This window comes from Peromyscus maniculatus, chromosome 5, assembly GCF_049852395.1.
Source record: "Peromyscus maniculatus bairdii isolate BWxNUB_F1_BW_parent chromosome 5, HU_Pman_BW_mat_3.1, whole genome shotgun sequence".
In the NCBI taxonomy this organism is placed as follows: domain Eukaryota; kingdom Metazoa; phylum Chordata; class Mammalia; order Rodentia; family Cricetidae; genus Peromyscus; species Peromyscus maniculatus.
In genome coordinates, this window is record NC_134856.1 from 120271554 (window position 1) to 120292624 (window position 21071).

The window sequence follows — 21071 nt, forward strand, 5'->3', positions numbered from 1 at the left end:
GCGATGAAAGAGATACCATGATAGAGAAAGACATCATGGGGATAGATAAAAACCTGGTGCTAGGGAAGTTGCCAGGAATTCCCAAAGATGACCCCAGCCTGGGCTACTAGCAATAGTTGAGAGGGTGCCTGAACTGAACTGGCTTGCCCTAGAAATCAGACCGGTGAATACCCTAACTGTCATCACAGGACTTTTCTCCAATGACTGATGGAAGCAGATGCAGAGATCTACAGCCAATCATTAGACAGAGCTCCAGGAGTCCAGTCAAACAGAGAGAAGAGGGATTCTATGAACAAGTGCATCAGGATCATGATGGGGAAACATGCAGGGATGACCAAACCAAACTAGAGGAAACTCATGAAAGTTGGTTCAGAATACTCAAGATGCACAGTGCTGACTCAAGCAAAATGTTTAGATCTGTGTGTTCAAATGAGTGATGTGCATTCACATACTCATTTTATCCTCATGCAACTGGTAGCTGGGTCAGAGGTCATATTTGTTTGAATGCACTAAACAGAACATTTGAAAACCTGCCTGGCTTCTATTCAAACATCTTTCTCCTTTTCTAAATTTGGAGTTAGGATAATCTTCACTGAAATCCTGAATCACAAGAGTTAATTGACTTTGTTATCAGAAATACCCCCCCCTCTCTCTCTATATATATATGTATATATATATATATGATGTATATAGATCCAGATGTAGATATTAGTGTATACATGTACCTTTATGAATATTCATACTTACATTTGACAACTAAAGTTATCTACCATAGCTGTCTCTTATACATCTGCTGTTAAAAATTATCACATTTTTCACTGTGATACCTGGTGAATTATGTCAGCAGAATTCGAGGAACCAAAATAGTATTGAGAACTGACGTCTGTAAGTAACCCCTTTAAGGAGTATTCTTCATGAAGATCAATAAGTTTGTTAAAAGTATATGTCTCTCAGTATCCAAGGGGAATGGGGCTCAAGGACCCTGCAAATGTTAAGGTGGAAAGACCCATAGAGTTTATACAGAACATACATACATTTGCCCACACACCTTAAATAGTCAAGATGATTTATGGTTCCTCAGACAATGAAAATACTATGCCAATTGTTGTTATACTGTATGGATGCATTGTTTAATTTTACTCACCTACATTTTTTAATATGATCCATGCTTGTTTAGACATGAAGGCTGACTAGCTATACTTTTTAAAACTGTACTTTGGGGTTAGAAGGTGGTTCAGCAGTTAAGAGTGTGTACTGCTCTTGCAAAGAACCAGAGTTCAGTTCCCAGCACCCACACCAGGTGGCTCAGAAGTGCCTGGAACCCTATATCCAAGAGCATTTGATACCTCTGGACTCTGTGGACACCTGTTTTTGTTTGCACAGACCTCCTCCATACTAAACACACACACAGACACAGACACACAGACACAGACACACACACAGACACACACAGAGACACAGACACACAGACACACACACACACATTAAAGAAAAGGTAAATAAATAGAACAAACCAAACTACATTAAGAAGCATGAGGTATTCCGAAGACTGACAATCATACAGTGCCACGAGACTGGAGACGTTCAGTCCCTAAGAAATGAAACTAAGTTGTCTTCTGGTGCTCACTGGTCCGCAGCACTCTTCTTCCTGTAGTGCATGGCGATGCTGCATCTCCCCTTCCCGGTTCATTTGCTGTCAGTGGTTTGACACATGTTCCAGAAGCAGTCCAGGACCAGAATCTATACTTCATAGAAAGATATTAGGAACAAAATACGATCTTTGGCCGGGTGGTGGTGGCACACGTCCCTAATCCCAGCACTCAGGAGGCAGAACCAGGTGGATCTCTGTGAGTTGAGGCCAGCCTGGTCTACAAAGCGAATTCCAGGCAAGGTGCAAGCTACACAGAGCAACCCTGTCTCGAAAAACCAAAAAATAAATAAATAAATAAATAAATAAATAAATAAATAAATACAATCTTTGACGAAATTTTGAAAAACAAGTGAAATAAATACATTGCTAAAAGGTGACTTCTTAGAGTCACATGGGTGATGGGAAGACAGTGTTCAACTTGGAAGTAGCACGCACTCCCCTGTGGAGCAAAGCAGGAGTGCTGACCTCACATTGTGGTGATATTGTGTTCCCAGATATATCGTGCACCCTAATAAACTTATTTGGGGTTAGAGAACAGAACAGCCACTAGGCAGACATAGAGGCCAGAAAATGGTGGCACTCACACCTTTAATCCTAGCCTTCTGGAAGCAGAGATCCATCCAGATCTCTGTGAGTTCAAAGCCATACTAGAAACAGCCAGGCATGCTGACTCCCGCCTTTAATCCCAGGAAGTGATAGCAGAAAGCAGAAAGGTATATAAAGCAGGCATGAGGACCAGGAACTAGGCTGATTAAGCTTTTAGGCTTTTGAGCAGCAGTTCAACTGAGATCCATTCGAATGAGGACACAGAGGCTTCCAGTTTGAGGAAACAGCATCAGCTGAGGAATTGGTGAGGTGAAGTGGCTGTGGCTTGTTCTGCTTCTCTGATCTTCCATCATTCACCCCATACCTGTCTTCAGGTTTGTTTTTTATTAATAAGACCCTTTAAGATTTGTGCTACATGGCATGACTGTTCAGTTGTGTTCACAGGACTGCATTGTTAACACTTGGGCTAGATTTGTAGTTCAGAGAACTCAGGTTCTTAGGAGAAAACCAACTGTATTGATTACTTTTTCCTGAAATCCAAGCAGCTCTTGGTTGTTGAAGCAGCAATGTTGAGTGCAATCTAAACAGAACAAGAGGTGATCCAGGCCCAGTTCCAAAGGAAGCTTCTGTGGAAGCTATAATGAGAATGGGCTTAAGACAAGGTCAGAATGGTATGTGGTTGAAGGCAGACTTTATTTCCACTTCTGATAGGAGCAATTTAAAAAATCATGAGTTTCCCCTTCAGAACTAAGTTCATTCTTGAATTCTAATTCCCATCCTTTCCTCTGCATTTAATTTCTTTAATGTTAACATGTATTAAGATTAGGATTAGTTGATCCATTGTACACTACAGGCATGGTCCATAAGTCCTAAGGGTGTTTTCAAGGTGTATGGCTTGTTTGAAACTTGAGTAAATAGAACATTGATGATATTTAATAATAATAGAGGGCACTGAGTATTTATACCAAATATGCTGCCAGGGCCTTCCATGTCCATTAACTCTCCTAAAACCATATTCTCTTTGGAATACATATTCTTAACTAATTTTTTCTTTTTTATTACATCTGTGTGTGTGTGTGTGTGTGTGTGTGTGTGTGTGTGTGTGTGTATGTGTGTGAGCCACAGTAGAGAAGTCCATTCTACCCTTGCATCATGTGGACCCTGAGACTGAACCCAGGTTGTCAGGCTTGGCAGCAAGTACCTTTATTCACTGAACCACTTCAACAGCCCTTGATATTTTAAACATAATTTTCACATGTAGAACCAAGAGAATTGAGTAGATTCCATGATAAAACTCTTGCTCCCTGTACTACCCTCTCTCACAGGTGTTTACTGATCTACCTCTGGGAAGGGACCTCCAGTTTCCTTTCTGTGGAGAACCCACAGGTTATTCTGACCATGACTGTATCTACAGGGCAAAGATCCTGCCGCCAAGGGAAGCCTGGATGATTAGAGAGACAGAGTGGCAATAAATGTGGGTGAAAATGGAGAGGTCAAGCTCATATGAGGAAGAAGCCAAGGAGATAGGCCAGAACCATTCTTTAGTCTTCGGGTTTAGACCACTAAAGAGCATTTAACCAACTGACATCTTTTTAGAAGTTCACTCTGGAGGTAATTAGAAAATCAGTGTAGAGGAGGCTAAGTGGATGCTGCAGCAACTTGAAGCAGATTCAGTATCCTAGGAAGAGAGGAGGGGATTTTGATTTAGTGATAGGTGATGGCCAGTTGTAGAGTGCTATCCCAGAAGTCATCCTTATGCCCCAAATAGAGAAACCAAAAATGTCTGACTGTTAGGGTGTATCTGACTGTTCCGGTATATAACATAGGCCTCTTGAATTAGATACTTTGTAGGTGGTATTTCCTTGCCAGTTTTTTTAAATGTAAAATTCCTTTAGGTTTAAATAAAATTCAAGGCTGTGGTTCCTGAATATAATTTAGGCCACTTGAAATTTAGAAGAGAGCAACATAGGAAGAAATGTACATATTGAATTTGTCATGACCCACAATGACACTAGCAGAATTAATAATCTGTTCTCTTGGCTTTCCTTTCTGTGGTACCACTTTCAAAAAACAATCTGGCTTGAAACAATTATGAAATAGCTAAACCAACACAAAATCATTAGGCTGTTTGTTTTTCTTTGGTGTGGCCTGACATATGACTCCTGTATTTTCCTAAGGATTAAGATCATTTTCTATATAAATCCATATTGCATCATCAGGTAGTTGAAAAAACTCCAGTGTGCTATAAACTAATTTTGACTCCCTACAGTTCCTGCTTGTAGTTAATTTGCTTATTTAATAGTATTGATACAAAGACCCTGAATTATATGTCTGACATTTTTAATAGCCAAAATACTGGCTTGTCGAAACATTATGTATTCAGAATGTCCAGCACAGTTATAAATTAGGAGAAGTTAATGTGTGGGTTTTACTTGATACTTAATAGGAAATGTTCGTTGTCTGTGTTCTGACTGAACAGCCTGCCAGATTTCACGTCAAGTATACTTAAACACTTGTTGAGAGAAAGTTTGATGACATCCACTGGGAATGATCGCCAATGGGAAATAGAATTTATTTATTGAACTTTTCCCAGGATAAAGCAAGCCATATTGATTCTGGATTCAAGCAAGTACTCTTTGTATCCTGGATAAAACATTCAAATATTTATATATGGTTTATATTTATACTTCTAATGCTTCCTTTTAAAAAACAAGTTTTTTGGAAAACTTCAAGCTGTGTGAGCTTTCTGAAGGTTCAGTGAAGCCAGCCACAATTTTATTAAGTCATCAATTATTTGTAAATGTTATAAAATGGTGTTCCAAAAAACAGCATTTACAAGAAATTTCTGTGCTCTTGTGCTAGAAATAAGCAGCATGAGGGATCCGGTCAAATGCAACTGAGGCCGATTCTGATCTCTGGTCCTCCACATAACATTGAAAGGAGGGAAAGGCGCATGCTCCTTCCATCGGTCAGTAGTGTTCTCTAATCACTGCATGTTTATTTGGGCCCAATAGGGAATCTGGTGCCATTCACTGTTTGTACAAAGTTACTCCATTGACTGACTATTATTAATTACTCTCCGGAAAGAATTTCAAACAGGCAGGACTCAAGTTTCAAAATTAGCTTCCGTATTAATTCTTCTCTTTTGCATGAGATGACCTGATGTCTGCTCTTGTTTGTACACAAAGACAAGGCCAAAATAGCGGCACTGGGACCAGACTTTTGTGGAAACAACTCACTCCCCTAAAGGACATTTACCCAGTCACAATACTCACAATAAGCATTGTGGTGGTATTGTGTTCCCCCAAATATTGTGCACCCTAATAAACTTATCTGGGGTCAGAAAACAGAACAGCCACTAGATACAGAGGCTAGACAATGGTGGCACTCATGCCTTTAATCCTAGCATTCCAGAGGCAGAAATCCATCTGGATCTCTGGGAGTTCAAGGCTACACTGAAAACAGCCAGGCATGGTGACCCACACATTTAATCCCAGGAAGTGAGTCTTTAATCACAGGGAGTGATGGCAGAGAGCAGAAAGGTATATAAGGCATGAAGACCAGAAATTAGAAGCTTTTAGCCTGGTTAAGCTTTTAGGCTTTGAGCAGCACAGTTCAGCTGAGATTCATTCTGGATGAGGACTCAGAAGCTTCCAGTCTGAGGAAACAGCATCAGCTGAGGAATTGGCAAACTGAGGTGGCTATGGCTTGTTCTGCTTCTCTGATCTTCCAGCATTCACCCCAATAACTGGCCTCGGGTTTGATTTTATTAATAAGACCTTTTAAGATTCCTGCTACATCAGTGAGTTTACAGCTCATTTTTAGTTGGAGTATGTCTGAGAATGGAAGTGTTTCTAATCAGGACGAGTCCACCCACATAGACAAGGGTAGTTCTGGGAAGTAAGAAAACTACTTGTCTGAGACCAAGAGCCCATGTTAAAGCCCTCACAAACACCTCCAAACAGCAGAAAGCAGAGGCAAGACTCCAAAGTCGAGTCCGTCACCTTGATGATGCTTTTCACTTTGACCTAGAATATGGTCTCTCTTCTTTCAAATGCCTTTGAAGAAAGATTGCTGTAGCATTAACTACAACCAGGACCTGTTATTTGTGAGGTTGTGAATTTCCATACTAGGACAGGTTCCTGGGTAAGTAGCAGCTGATGGCCACCAGGGAAGGATGAGTGCAAAGAAAAGGGCACAAGCAGTATTCAAAGAAAACTGAATTTTAAGGCATGTAATCTATTCCATAAGCAAATTTTCAGTCATCCACAAAAGCAGCATATATTGGACCCCCAAAGTTTAGGTGAGCCTTCTCCAAACCCACAACTTCGGTTGCAAGCCTCATATGCAAGAGTTCTGATCTCCACTGGCTTTTATTTTCTGCTAAGCTGTGTGTGTGTGTGTGTGTGTGTGTGTGTGTGTGTGTGTGTGTGTGTGTGTGTATGTGTGTGTGTATCAAGCTCCTACCACCATTCCCAGGAGTAGTTTTCCAGATGGCCTCAGAGTTTTTCCTTGTTACAAAGTCACTGAGAAAGAATCTAAGAGCCAACCCACTTAAACATTTTGTTTTCCATAGCCAGAAAAACCTTTCAAATCATGTAACAGAACCCCCCTCTTCTCCACACCTTTCTCCATTTCCTGTATCTATTTCCAATGACATTACAGGTCATCTTGGCATTTGCCAAAATTCTCAAATAGAATAGATGAATGAACAGAGCATCCACAAATAGGATATATGGGTTCTATATTGTTCTCAGTTCGTATTTTGATTCTCTAACTTCCTCTGAGAGATGATGATCATGCCTTAGTTTGTATTATGTTTTCATCATGGAAATGAGTGAACTCCAACCATGACTATTCTGAGGGTGCAGGATGCCAACCGATTCTTTTTTTTTAATGAAAAAATTTACTGAGCTGATTTTTTAATGGTTGGCACATTTATGATCAGACAGAATTAGATCAACTGAAACAATTATAATCACTTAAAATTTCAGGACAATGAAAAAGAAAAATAACAGAAAATGTGGAAATTTTATACTTCCTATGTAAGAGGGCATTCAGAAAAAAACTTTATTCAAATCTACAAGAAAACTATTTTTCAAATAAATAAATGAGATATAAAAGAAAACAAATTGCAATGAAATATATAAATATATTCTTTGAAATATTTATTATGAAATAGTAATCAAATATCATACCATACTTCTTTATAATACAGACCACAATTTTAATAACTTGGTATAATGTTGTTTGAAACATTACATCTACAGCTGCTGAACTCACAATATACTGACCCACATTTCTGGTATTAATATAAATTTATGCAATTCATTTGAAAATCAACATCATCACTAAAAATTGTACTCACTTGAATTTTTAAATAGCCTTTAATTTTTTGTACAACTATCAGTTCAGAGAAAATTTGAGATTTAGGAAATTCCCTCATGTTTTTCATACCCCATTCACATATCTACCACAGAGGTAACATTTGTAACATATGCAGTGCCTAAGATGATATATATGCATCACCCTACATCCTCATTAGAACCTGATATTTGCTGCTTATTCAGGCAGGAAGTATAGGCAGGACTAACAGAGAGGAGATTTGGGGGAACAGGATGGCAGAGCAAGAGAGACACTGCCAGCAGCCACCATGACAAGTGAGATGTAAGGTACCAATAAGCCACGAGCCATGTGGCAACTTATAGAATAATAGATATGAGTTAATTTGAGATACAGGAACTAGATAACAAGAAGCCTGAGTCATTAGGCCAAACAGTTTAAATAATGTAAGCATCTGTGTGTTTATTTTATAAGTGGGCTGCAGGACTGCCGGGGTTTGGCAGGAGCTGGAAACTCTCCAGCTACACCTCTCTCCTTTGATAAACAAAATATGTAAAATGTCCAAATACTTTAATAAAACTGAAATTTGCTCAATGATAGCAAATTTACTAAATGTTTGGATCTTAGTAATAAACTAATATGAACAAAGTTGTTTTTCCTGACTCAGCACTCTTTTGTGAAATTCACTATGCTGACACTCTTTCTTAGACCTGAGTCAAGTTTTAAGCAGGTCTCATGATTTTTAAAATCACCCTTAAACACATTGGAGAAGTTCTAGCAAATGGGCCATTCCTACTGACCAGTAGAAGGACAGAAACTAGACAGAGTCGATAAGCCAACTGATTCCTAAAGAGACTGCTCAGGCAAAACCTCTGCATGAGAAGTTGCCAGAAGGTTCTGCCATATTTGAATGTTTCTGTCATTAAGATACAGAGAAATATGGAACATGTTCTTAGTAACATTCATTGTTCTAGTAGCTCTTCACGTTGCTGTGACAAAATACTTGAGGAAAGCAATTTAAAGAAAGCAATTTAAAAACTCTTGGCTTACAGTTTGAGGGTCTGGGCCATCAGAGCATGGAGTGATGATAGCAGGTATGTGAAGCAGCTGGTCACATTGCAGATGCATCCAGGGAGCAGAGAAATGGGGTGTGGTTCTCAGATCCCCTTACTCATTTTCACTCAGTGTTGGTCCCCAGCCCATGGGATGCAGAAACTGACATTCAGGGTGAGTTGTCCCTTCTCAGTTAACCCTTTCTGGAAACACCCTCCCAGGTGCACTCACAGGTGGTTCCCAGCGAAACAAGTTAGTGATGGTGCAAGACTTTCACTTTCATCCAAATCATTACAGCAGAATTCTAACATGAACATTGGCATTCTGCTACTCTCCTTGTATAGACTTCAATACCGTTGTCCAGAAATCACGTCATTCTCTCTGGTAATAGAGAAAAAGCAGGAGCTGGTAAGAGAAAGGAGAGGGCATGAGAAGGGTGTATTAGACATGGAGTTATGTTAATATTTTGTTCTATTTTGATTGGGATGTGGTCTGGGGAAGAGAGCTAACTCTTTTTGTGAAGCAGGTAGACTGATTCTTTTGTGGAAGGGACCATAGGTCTCAGCAATGGCTTAATGTACATGTACCTAGCCTGGCCTGAGAACTAAACACAGGGTACTAGAGCAACTTTAAGTCTAAGGATACTCTTTGTGTCAGGACCAGAGCACTTGGATATGTGCTTCAAAACCCCATCTAAAAGTCCAAGAAATCTTTGGACAAATTTCATATTCTGTAAATCACTTCGTAACAGTTGTCTTATCTAAAAGTGATGCAAATTTGAAACTTATCATTGTGAAATTCTAAGAAAAGAGGGAGATTTGGTAAATAAAAATGTGTTTTGATAATTTAGCAAATAATGCTGACAGAAATGAATAACAGATATGGATTGAATTGTCCCTCTAAGCTTAATTTGGATGAATTAACAAGGCAGCTTGATTGAGGTGCTTTAGGCCACAGAAACTACCCAAGTTCATGACATTAGGATATTCTCCCATTCTTGCTTAGTGACCAGATAGCAGAGCTTAGACACATCCCTTCCCATCTATCTCCGTGTAATGCTGTGAACTTGAGAGATTAATGAGAATGTATACAACCATAGATTTTGGTAGTTTAACCATGGTCACTTCCAATTAATTTGTTAGATGTACATATTTTTCTGCTAATATAGCTGTGGTGATGTACCACATGCCAGGTGGCTTAAATAACAGACATCTTTTCTTGGAGTTCTGAAGGCTGGAAGTTCAAGGTCAAGATGCAGGCAACACCTGTCTCCTCAAGGCCTCTCTCTTTGCCTTGTGGATGGTTATCTTCCTTCTTGGTGTCTGCATCCTTATCCCTCCTTAAATGAATACCAGTCGTGTTGGAATCCACTTACTAAGTATGTCCAAGCTTAATTATCCTTTCCAAGTTCCCATCTTTAGAAGCAATGACACTCTGAAGTGCTGAACTTAGAATTTCAAAGTAAAGACTTTGAAGAAACACAATTCATCCCCTAACAGAACATTTAGCATTCTGTATGCTTACTTTACCACTGGCCTTAATTAAGGGTTCTATGGTAGACTAGACACTACCTTTTCAATCATCACATATTTCACAGTATTTTACCTACCGTTCCTTTCTCAGTCCAACTTTGGGGAAATAAAATACAAATGAATACCTCCCTCTCACGGAATGCGACTAAGACCAGAACCATTGCAGATGACAAATCCTGGTGGTACCTGAGGTGAAGACTCCAGGGCTGTGCCTGTACCACCACATGTTAGTACCAGTGACAGCCATTTAACACTTAATCTATTCCCCATCTTGTAGGGCTCTGAGCTGAGCACACCAGGCACACAGAGTCCTGGGGTCCCTGTTGTGTTATTTGCCTCTGCTTTGAGCTGTTAAGTCCACCACAGCCATTTAGTAAATTATCAGTTTTCTTATTGGCCCTAAATCGTGCCTAATTAAAAATCTGACCTCCACAAGCTAGTCCTCTTTCTAAAGAGACAGAACATAAACAGGAAAAATCAACTAATTGCTACAAAAACTGCTTTTGTGGCACTGTAATTGGACCTCAGTGAAACAAATGAACCACTGGGGATTTCTTAATGAATGTTTAACTGCAAACGGTAGTCGGGCACTTAAGCAGCTAGGCTGATGGTCCCTAATGAAATCAAATAAAATCACATAAAAGAATCTGGCATTTTTACTAACCAGATTTCTTGGCACTATGACATGAAGAATAATATATTTCCAAGTAAATAAATATAGGGAAAGTTATAAATGGAGCTGTGAAAACCCCGGTGAAACCGCTCAAATGACTCTTAGAAAAACACACCTCAGCCACCCACCCTCAAAACCTCCTCAGCAAAGTGACACGTGCTGTTTAATTTCACACATGAGTCTCACTGACAGGAAAGTCACTTGAGGGGAATGTAGGACAGGAGGTAGGCTCCGTTGCCATTGACGCTTACACAAAGTGCAATGGCTCTTTTTGACCTTTCTTTTAAAAATATTTTCAGTTGGAGCGAACATTTTAAAAAGTGACAAATACTAACACCACAGCTGACAATTTTATCAACATGTTTTCTCTGAGTCAACAGCTTTCTCATTTATAATCCCCTTGCCTAATAAAGAAAAATGAATTCAAATGACAGTGGCATCATTTTAAAAATCACATTTTTAAGAGATATCAATATTAAAAGGAAGTTTAATGAGTGTGTCTACTGATGAATACCTACCACTTATTGACAATGGTGACTGGTGAAACTAAAGATTTCACATTCCCCTTGTCATCTTGGTAATGGCAACCACCTATGCATTTACATTCGGGTCCTGGAGACATGTACTTTCATGCTGTCTTTCCCTTTTGTTATTACTCAGGGAGTATGTATGGAACACTATGAGAGGGCAAAGTGGATAACTGACAACTCCATGGAAATGGGTGTCTTCTAGTCTCAATTCTAATTGCTCATGTTAGTCCTAGAAGCTCCAGGCGTAGGATATTCTTTAAGAGACTCCCTGGATGGTCAGACACATCTTCACTTTGTGTAGTAATTCCAAATAATCACTAATTGGAAGGAAACTGAAAAAAAGAAAACACGTAGGACAAACTTGCCCTTCCCCTGAGTAACCGAGAAGAACTGAGCAATAGGTAGCCTCAGTGTACTGAGCATTATGGGGATTTCAGGGTGGCTCTAGTGTGCTTCATCCCTATTAACATATGAGAATGGACACCTTTGATCTAAAGCATCTTATTTTATTCCCAAAAAACAAGTATGTTCCCAATATCCACATTTGGAAAATGAGGAAACTGCTGTCCAACTTGATTTGGCAGAAATCAGACACCTGTATGGCCCCACAAGGGGCTGTAGACTGTTCACAACACAATCTAACTTTATAGAACACTTTACCATGTGTTGCCAAAGTGATACTTCATATTTTCTTTTTCTTTAGGAAAAGAAGTTTTCCCCTTTTCAAGTTTTCTTTATTGAGTCTTCAGAAATAGCTGGCTTTTTCAACACTGTTGATACTTTTACATCATTTATTGTTTCTAAGCTTTCATTAATTAAGAGAAATCTATTGACCCTTGTAATATTCATGGACATAACTCAACAAATAATGCCTTCCTTATGAAAGGCCCCAGAATATAACACTCTAAAATATGCTTTTTCTCATGAGGATAATCTTGAGCTGAAAACTGTTGAACATCAATAGATGTAGCAGGAAGAGTTATTTTTCTCCCAATTACTTGCCTGAAGGAGTAGGATATAAATTTCTTCACCTGTACCTTGGAGATAATAGCACACATCACTGTAGATGGTGGACACTAAGGTGAGCTTGCATTAAAAGCCTTGTAAAAAGGATCTAAATCTGGGGCTGGAGAGGTGGCTCAGCAGTTAAGAGCACTGGCTGTTCTTCCAGAGGACCCAGGTTCAATTCCCAGCATCCACATGGCAACTCACAACTATCTGTAACTCAAGATCCAGGGGACCTAATACCCTTATATAGACATACATGCTGGTGAAACATCAATGCACATGAAATAAAATCAATAAGTCATAAACTCCTGTATCTTCCATAAGCCTCCCAGCTAAATTTCATAGCTGCAACCCCACAATATCTCTTGTCTAAACATCAAACTCTTCTTTTGTTAAGAGGAGTCATGAGTTTCCCCATTTAACAAGATCCCTTCTTTTCTCAGCTGCTATTTATGCCACTGTGTAGTAATTCCAATATTAGATAAATTTATAAGCAGGCTGAAACTGAAGGGCAATGTCAATTGTCTTCCTTTCTGATAGTTTCATCAAATTATCAGTTATACTTATTTTGTTGAAGTTAAAAAGGCTTTCAAAGAGAGATTTACTCCAATATGTACTTGGATACAGTTTCAAATGACTAAATGACTCAGCAAATAGTTTTCAAAACTGAATGCTACAGAAGAAAGAATTCTAGAATAATCCAGCAGACCTATATTTTAATGTCTGGTTCTGCTTCCCACTCTACTAGCTCCAAAATATCTTCCACCTCCAGTCTCTAAAATCTGGAATGGAGGGGCTGTGTTCAGTGGTTCTGTTTTTCTCCTATTTGGCAAAGGAAACAAAGCCCTCCTGTCCACTTTACATGCTGAGGACCACAAAGAAGACTTCAGTCAAATCACCTTTAATTACAGGTATATCTGCTGTTGTCAACAGTATTGCTGGGGAGTAGTGTCCACATTTTAAGCCAACCCAGCCAATCAGGATCACCCATTAGCTTCTGTTTTTGCATATACACTACATGGGGTTGTGCAATATGGCAACCTGCAATCAAGGTTGCTGAGAAAGACTAGACGGAGCTCCAGCTGAGGTTCCAGATTCAAGTTGCTGGGCTCCCAGCATCTTGGAACCATTGAACCCTATTTTCTAAAATACTGTTTAATAACATATAGTTCACGGGCTTAGGTCAAGGTAAAATGCATAATTGTTCAAAAGGCTCTCACTATTTCCCTGTTAGTATCTAGGAGACTTCTATCTTCCTCTCAAAATCTCAAATTGCCTGAAAAGGATATTGCGTGTGTGAGAGCAGCTGAGTTCTTGACTCTATTACTTAAGGAAATCTGTTGGCAACCTGCAACAACAGAGTTAATTTAAACACACAGTTTATTATTTTCCTAGTACATCTAGTACTCAAAGTAACTGCTAGCAAATTGTGTTCAAGTAGAGATCCCCGGGGACTACTTAAATAAATAGTTAAGACTCATTTGAAATTAGCAGCTCACATTTGCATACAAACAAAATAATGTGTTCAAGCTTTTAAAAACTGTTCAGTGGTATGAATTTAAATTCTTGGCCCTAAGGAACAGTACATACACCTGTAATTCATGAAGCCTAGCCTGTTTACCTGGAGCTCCAAGCCACAAACTCATTTCTTTAAGCGGTGAGCTGGCCTGGGAAAATGCAGACTTTTAGAACCCAGTGCCCTTTTTCTGAGTTTCACACTTCCCTCTGGGTTTGTGTCCACTGTGAATGAGTGTGGGTGGAGTCTGGGGGCGGAAGACTTCTCCATGCAGATGGCCACCTAAACTTCAGCAGCTGGCTGCCTTGCCCATGTAGCCGCTCCTCTCTTCCACTGCCACTCGCTCACTTCTGACTGATTAATAAGTTCTGAGTCTCCAGACCTCATAGCAATCTACAGGTTTAATGGTTGAAAAGTCATTGCTGATGGCTGCAACCATAGTTTACAGAAGAGTTGGAAAACCAGCTTGTCTTAGTTATTTTTTTTTTTTACTGCTGTGAGAAAATACCTGACAAATGCAATTAAAGGAAGTAAGGGTTTGTTTTGGCTCACCGTTGGAAGTTACCTTGGAAAGCCACATAGCAGCAGGAGTTGGAGGCAGCTGGCCACATTGCATCTATAGTGAAGAAAGAGAGGGCAGTGAATGCTTGTCCTGTTTAACTTCCCACTCTTTATACAGCCTAGGGAATGGTTGTGCCTATAGTGGAAAGGTCCTCCCTCCTCAATTAACCTAATCAAGGAAATTCTTCACAGGCAGATCCTGAGTCCTGTCTCCCAGGCCATTCTAGATCTTATCCAGTGGAGCTGAGATTAACCATCACATCCTTCTGTTAATTACAGTTACATCTGCTCACTGAGCACTGATTATGTTGATTAGTAGTGCTGTGCTAGTTCAACTCCTTTTGTTAATCTCAAGAATGACAGGTAACAGGTAATCTTCAGTGACACAAAGACCTACAAGGATAAGCCCAGGTCTCCATGATAACAAATATGTGGCCTTGATTCAATGAAGGAAAATCCGAATATATTTCCGGAGTGTGCACATAATTCATGAAAGGATCTGAAGAGACCAGCTCCTCTCATGTAGAGACTGGAGTGATGTCAACAACAGTCAAGTATGAAAAACAACCACCAGGAGATGGATGGGCTGAGACTCTCCTCCACTGTGTGGCAGGAAGGCTGTCCCTGCTGAAACCCTGCTTTTGATGCCGTGACACTGAGTTTGGACTCTGTTCTGTCTTTGTGTTTGTTTTAGACAGAGTTGCACTACTTATGGATGCATTGCCTCAAATTTGCTGTACCCCATATCCTGGATTACACTCAAGACCCACTTGCCTCAGCCTCAGAATTGGAATTACAGATCTGTACCACCAAGCTCAGGTCTGTTAGGCTGGACTATTTCCTTTAGAGCTATGAAAGAATAACTTTTTGAAAGTAGATTGGAGAAAGCTACCAAATCTCTGGAAAATTGTTACAGTAGTGAAGAAAAATAAGACAGAACCCAAGAAAAACTATTTATTTTCTATTATAAAAAAACCTCATCCCCAACTGTATTGATACTTTAATATGAATAAACAAAAAAGCCTCAAAAATATGCAAGTCAAAAAATTAACAAGAATACAGACAGAAAAATATAAAATAATAAGATGAGAAATGTAATACTTTTCATTCAGAAAGTTAGTTGAATGAGTTACGGCTTCAGATTTTAATTTATATAATGAAAAAAACTATTTTAACAGGGAGGTGAAATATATTCTCACAAACACAGAAAACAAAACAAAAACAAACAAAAAACCTCATATTATTTTCAGTGACATATGGAATTGCTTAAAAATATTGTCAAGTAATGGGTCATGAAGGAAGTCCCAAGTAGATTTATACTTTGCAGATCACATATTTAACCATCATAAAACTAAGCTTTGTACCTTAATCAAAATATAATATTGCATTTGAAAGTCCAGAAAACCCTTCTAAATAATTTAAAGAGTAAATAAGAAAAAGTGCAAATATTGTAGTGTATGTCAGGATTTTGAGACAATAAAAACATGCATATTAAAATGTGTATGCAATGAGTACAAAGTATTTACACAGGAATTTGTAACCTTAATTCATTTAATTAAAACAAAGATACCCTGGAAACTACTACAATAATAGTATTTGCATCAGGAACCTATAAAATGTGTACACATTAGTAAGTTAATTGAAATAAACTTGGGAGTAATAATAATTAAATAAGAGACAAAATATGTAAAAAAAAATCAAGAATACAAGAGGCAATGCTTTCTCTTTGAAAGACATTGAAATAGAAAACTTGAAAATGTTAATTAAGAAAGTAAAATCACTAAGTATTTCACAAAGAATGGAATTAACAAGTTATTACAATAATAGAGTAAAATATGTACAAGATTGCAGAATGCTGTATTCAGTGTATTTCAAGTAAACACTAATTGACAATTTTCTAGAAAACTAAAATTTCTATAAATGGTAGAAAGAACCAGAAAGCTGAATGTTCAGTCACATTGTTAAGGAATTAAAATTACTATAAAATACCCTACATTGCTGCTTCTAAAAATGGCAGTAATTTCATAGGGGAATTGGACAAATTTTTAAAAATTTCCTTCAATTTTTAAGGATAATAGTTCCTAATACAAATTGCTTGAGAACATAGATTAAAGAAATTTCCATTACTTTTGGGATTAAAAGAAACTTAAAAGATAATTTAAAATAAATCCTAAATTGTGACCACATAGACATATCTAGGAAGTCTGATGGGTTAATATCTATTGTGGATATAATAAAAGCAATGCAGCAAACGAACACTAATATTTTTACTAAATATAGGAAGCAAATAGTTCACAAAATGTGAAAATAAAAAAGGTCACCAAATAAAATTAGATGAAGAAAGGTCTTTAAAAATGTAAGTGATTCCCTGGGCAGCCCAGTAGAGCTGAACCTACTCATTGGGGTGAAGGTGAACCACCAAGAGAACGTGAAATGGGAGGTGTCATGCTCTCATCTGCCATATGTGGTGTGGGCAGGGGAGAGATGCCCCCCTTACCTCCCCTCACTACCTGTGGCAGATGGAAGAGTTGGCCCTACCCCTCATCAGCTGCAGCACTCTGGAGAGTGGCCCCTGCATCTTGCCTGAGCAACACAGTAGAGCTGGCCCTGAAGGTGTAGGTGTGGGAGAACTGACCCTGAGGACATGAAAGCAGAACTAGCCCTATCCCTTGCTCATCTCTGCAAGAGGTGAACTAGCTGGGGCAATGCTGGAGAGCTCACCCTGATGGTGAGGACAAGAGAGAGCTGGCAGGCTGACCAATCCTGCAACTACCCAGACCCAGAACCATGGTTATGAGTTGACTCACCCCAACATGCACGCCATTTATGATCTGTTGGAGCACATGGAAGGGCCAGACCCAAAGCTGCAAGATTTCCATAACATGGGACAACAACAGGATATCCAAGAGGAGTTCCAGTGAGGGCCCAGCATAGACAGTGTAGCAGAAACCAGAGGCCTTGAAACAGACCAATGACTCTCTGAAATGAACACTTGCAAGTAAAGATATATGGACAAAGGGGTTTATTTTGTGACTCACTGTGTCATGCTACAGCTTCTAGGCTAAGACTAATTTTTTCCTTTTTTTTCTCTCTTAAACTTTTTTTTATTTTATTTGCAGGGGAGGTTACAAGGGCAGAGGGCGGATACAAAAGGATGGGAAATGAATGGTATCGAGATGCATGATATGAAAGACACAAAAAATAAATAAAAAGAAGGCTAAAAATGAAAATGTCATAAAAAATTTACCTTTAGAAAAATATGCGTATGACTTTCCTATTTACTAACTGACATTCTTTCATCCAGACATGATTTGTTAAGAACTCAGCAAGTAATTGCTACTTTACTAGCCAAGGGAAAAAAAAATATTGAAAATAAAAACCAATAGCTTGCCTTTTGTGACTTGATGGTCTAGAAATGACGCCATAGAAAATAAATCATTGGCAATGATAGCAAAAATAAATAAATGAATGAATAAATAAACAAATTTTAAAAAGTTAGTGATAAGCTAGGAGTGGCAGCAGGTTCTTGTAACACCAGGGCTGGTAGGACTGGAGGAGGGGACACAAACAGATCTTTGGAGCCATTGTCCATCCAGGTTAACCCAACTGATGAGCTACAGGTCCAGTGAGACACCCTGTCTCAAAATAAAGATGGAGGCATTGGAGGAGCGATGCCTATGTCTGCCAAAAGCCAACCTGCCATGAGTTCCTCTATGTGCACACAGCTACAGTCACACATATACATTGCAACAAGTACATACTGTCCCACCCAGAACATCTGATTACAGCCGATCTACCAACTGCCAATAGCTGTGGTTTCCGTGAACAGGAGAATATGGAGATATTTTTATTAAAAAGCAGGCCTAATACAAATTAACCTTTGTACTATAGATCTCAGATGGTTAACCAAAGGAGAAAATGATAATTGAAAGGAAAACATGTTTTGGAATTAGAGATGAGCTTTACATAGAGAATTCCAGAGGCCCTGAGGCAACCTGAAATGAGTCTGCAAGAGCTTTGATCAGCCTAAGCATTCAGGTGCATTTAGAAAGGTGAAAATGTAAGGAGCCTTGCTTCTCTTTTGCTTCCTCAGTGTTATTTCTCAAGTCAAAACACCATGGGGTGGGAGTGGGGGTGAGGGGTGGGTGGGATGATGACAAAGCTTTCCCTGACTGCATTCTGATGTCTGCTTCTTGTTATTAGTTCTTGAATTTGTAAAAAGATTTAAAAGAAAGAAAGAAAGAAAGAAAGAAAGAAAGAAAGAAAGAAAGAAAGAAAGAAAGAAAGAAAGAAAGAAAGAAAGAAAGAAAGAAAGAAAGAAACTTGGTGACCACAGGACAAAATTGGTCTTTCTTTTTTCTTTTCTTCCTTTTTTCATTTCTTACTTTTTTCCTTTCTTTCTTTCTTTTTCTTTCTTTCTCTCTCTCTCTCTCTCTCTCTCTCTCTCCCCCCCTCCCTTCCTCCCTCCCTTCTCTCTCTCTCTCTCTCTCTCTCTCTCTCTCTCTCTTTTTCTTTGTTTCTTTGTTCTTTTTTTTTAGGAGACAAGTTTTCTCTGTGTAACCCTTACTGTCCTGGAACTCACTCTGTAGACCAGGCTGGCCTCAAATTCAGAGATCTATCTGCTTGCCTCTGGTGGGATTAAAAGGCATGTGCCCACCACCCACCACCCAGCAACAAAATTAATTGTTTAAGAGTGACTGGCTTCTGAAAGTTGAGTTCAGAACTATTTGGAGGAAAACGGCACCAAGACCCAGTTCATCTGTGTTGTCTGACTCTTGTCTGATTCACGAACTCTGAAACTACAGTGCACATTTCACGCAGCTGGGGAAGGGTTTAGGTTGTGGTCAGCTGAGTCTCATGACTGCTGGGAGCAGCATATGGCAGTTCATTCTGGATGCCACTTTGATCTATTTTTAAGGGCTGCACTAAGGACTCAAGCAAATCTGGCCTTTCTTCTTTAGCAATGGACCTTCAAATATCTCTGGGTTTCTGTGATTAAAATCATCAAAGACAATTGTTGACAATGGTTTCACATGCAGAGATACCAACTCGTGGAAAATCAAGTACATTCGGCGTGGCGTGCTCTCAAGATGGCTCAGTAGTGGCTCTGGGGGGAAACGTTCCTGGAAATACTGAAATGAGTGTGTTCTTTCAAATAAGTGGTTACTTATTTGTAGTTGCTAAGTACTATTCACATTCCTTTTAATGTGTGAGTAAACTTTCACATCACTCTCAACCTTTGCCTACAATTACATCTTTTTAAAAATAAAATCTCCACAACTTATGTGTGGAATACAGCTAATCTCACAGGAGTTGAGAGTAGAATGGTGATTACTAGCGGTGAGGAAAGAGAGAGATGGGAACTGACATTTATATAGGATTAAGAAATTATGATATGCTGTCATGTAACAGGTGACTTCAGGTGGCATAAATGTGTACTTTAAAAAGCTGGAAGGGATTGAATGTTTTTTTCCACTTAAGAAAAAAAGTATTTGAGAAGATAGATATGTTCACCCTGATTTAAACATTAGCAATGTATATATTATCAAGATATTATAAATATGTGCAGCTATAAAAGCACACAACTTTATTTTTATGTATTAGTCAAATTATTTTTAGTTAAAAAATCTTCTAGCCCAACTTTTTAAACTATAGGCTTTATTCATGACAGATAGAATCGGTTACATTATTAGTGACAGCTGGGAAAGCTGGCGGTGGTGACAACAGGCTTGTGACCCCATCACTGATGAGACGGAGGCAAAGGCCAGCCTGGTCTATATAATGAGATCCTATCTCAAAAAACCAATAGCCTGCTGATAATTATAAACTGTTTTCTACTCATAATGTTAAATAATAATCTTTTCTACTGTGTGAGTAATCCTCAGAAAATAATTAAAGGGGTTACAGCTTTGTGTGTTAGGAAACTGGGCCCACCAGTACCTACCTCAATTCTTATTTCTAGCTCAAATGAACTATGCAGGATCCCCAGGCCCCTAAGCAGGAAATCATTGATATGGATAAGTAATAATTATCATTCTAATCTCATGATACACAGAGGTATTAATATGTTTTATGGAGCTTTTAAACTCATAAAAATATATAAACTCTTACCTCCCTCAGATTGGATTGTTATGTTTGCTTACTATATATGGCTCATAACATGAAACTGGAAACGTTAAAGCAATGGATATCTTTACTACCTAGGCACATGGCAAGGGTTAGTGGGTCCTCTAGGTGGCTTCAATCTAAGTATTGGTCTGTTTCTCACCAGGAGCAAGAGTAGGGAAAGGTCCATGTCTAAGATTTGGGAGAAACAGTTTCCTTTTGGTGGTACGTCTGGAGTTACGAGCATCTTGCTGGCTGGAAGTGAAAACTCCTCCCCGATCACTTGGCAGTCTTGGCTGGCTTCAACACCTTCTCCTCAGCACAGATTGACTTACTGTCTGTAGAGCCAACTGGTGGGCAATATAGAGACTTGCATGAGGCCACCACGTTCCATCACTGTTGTTGAATTTTGTGTCCTGGGAGTGAGTCACAAGTGTGGCACAAAGCATGTGGAGGAAGGGACTAACATAAAGGCAGAGATGCCGGGAAATGAGAATCCCAGGATCAGCTTCAGCACTGGTTCATTTCATCATCACAGTGAAGAGACCAGAAT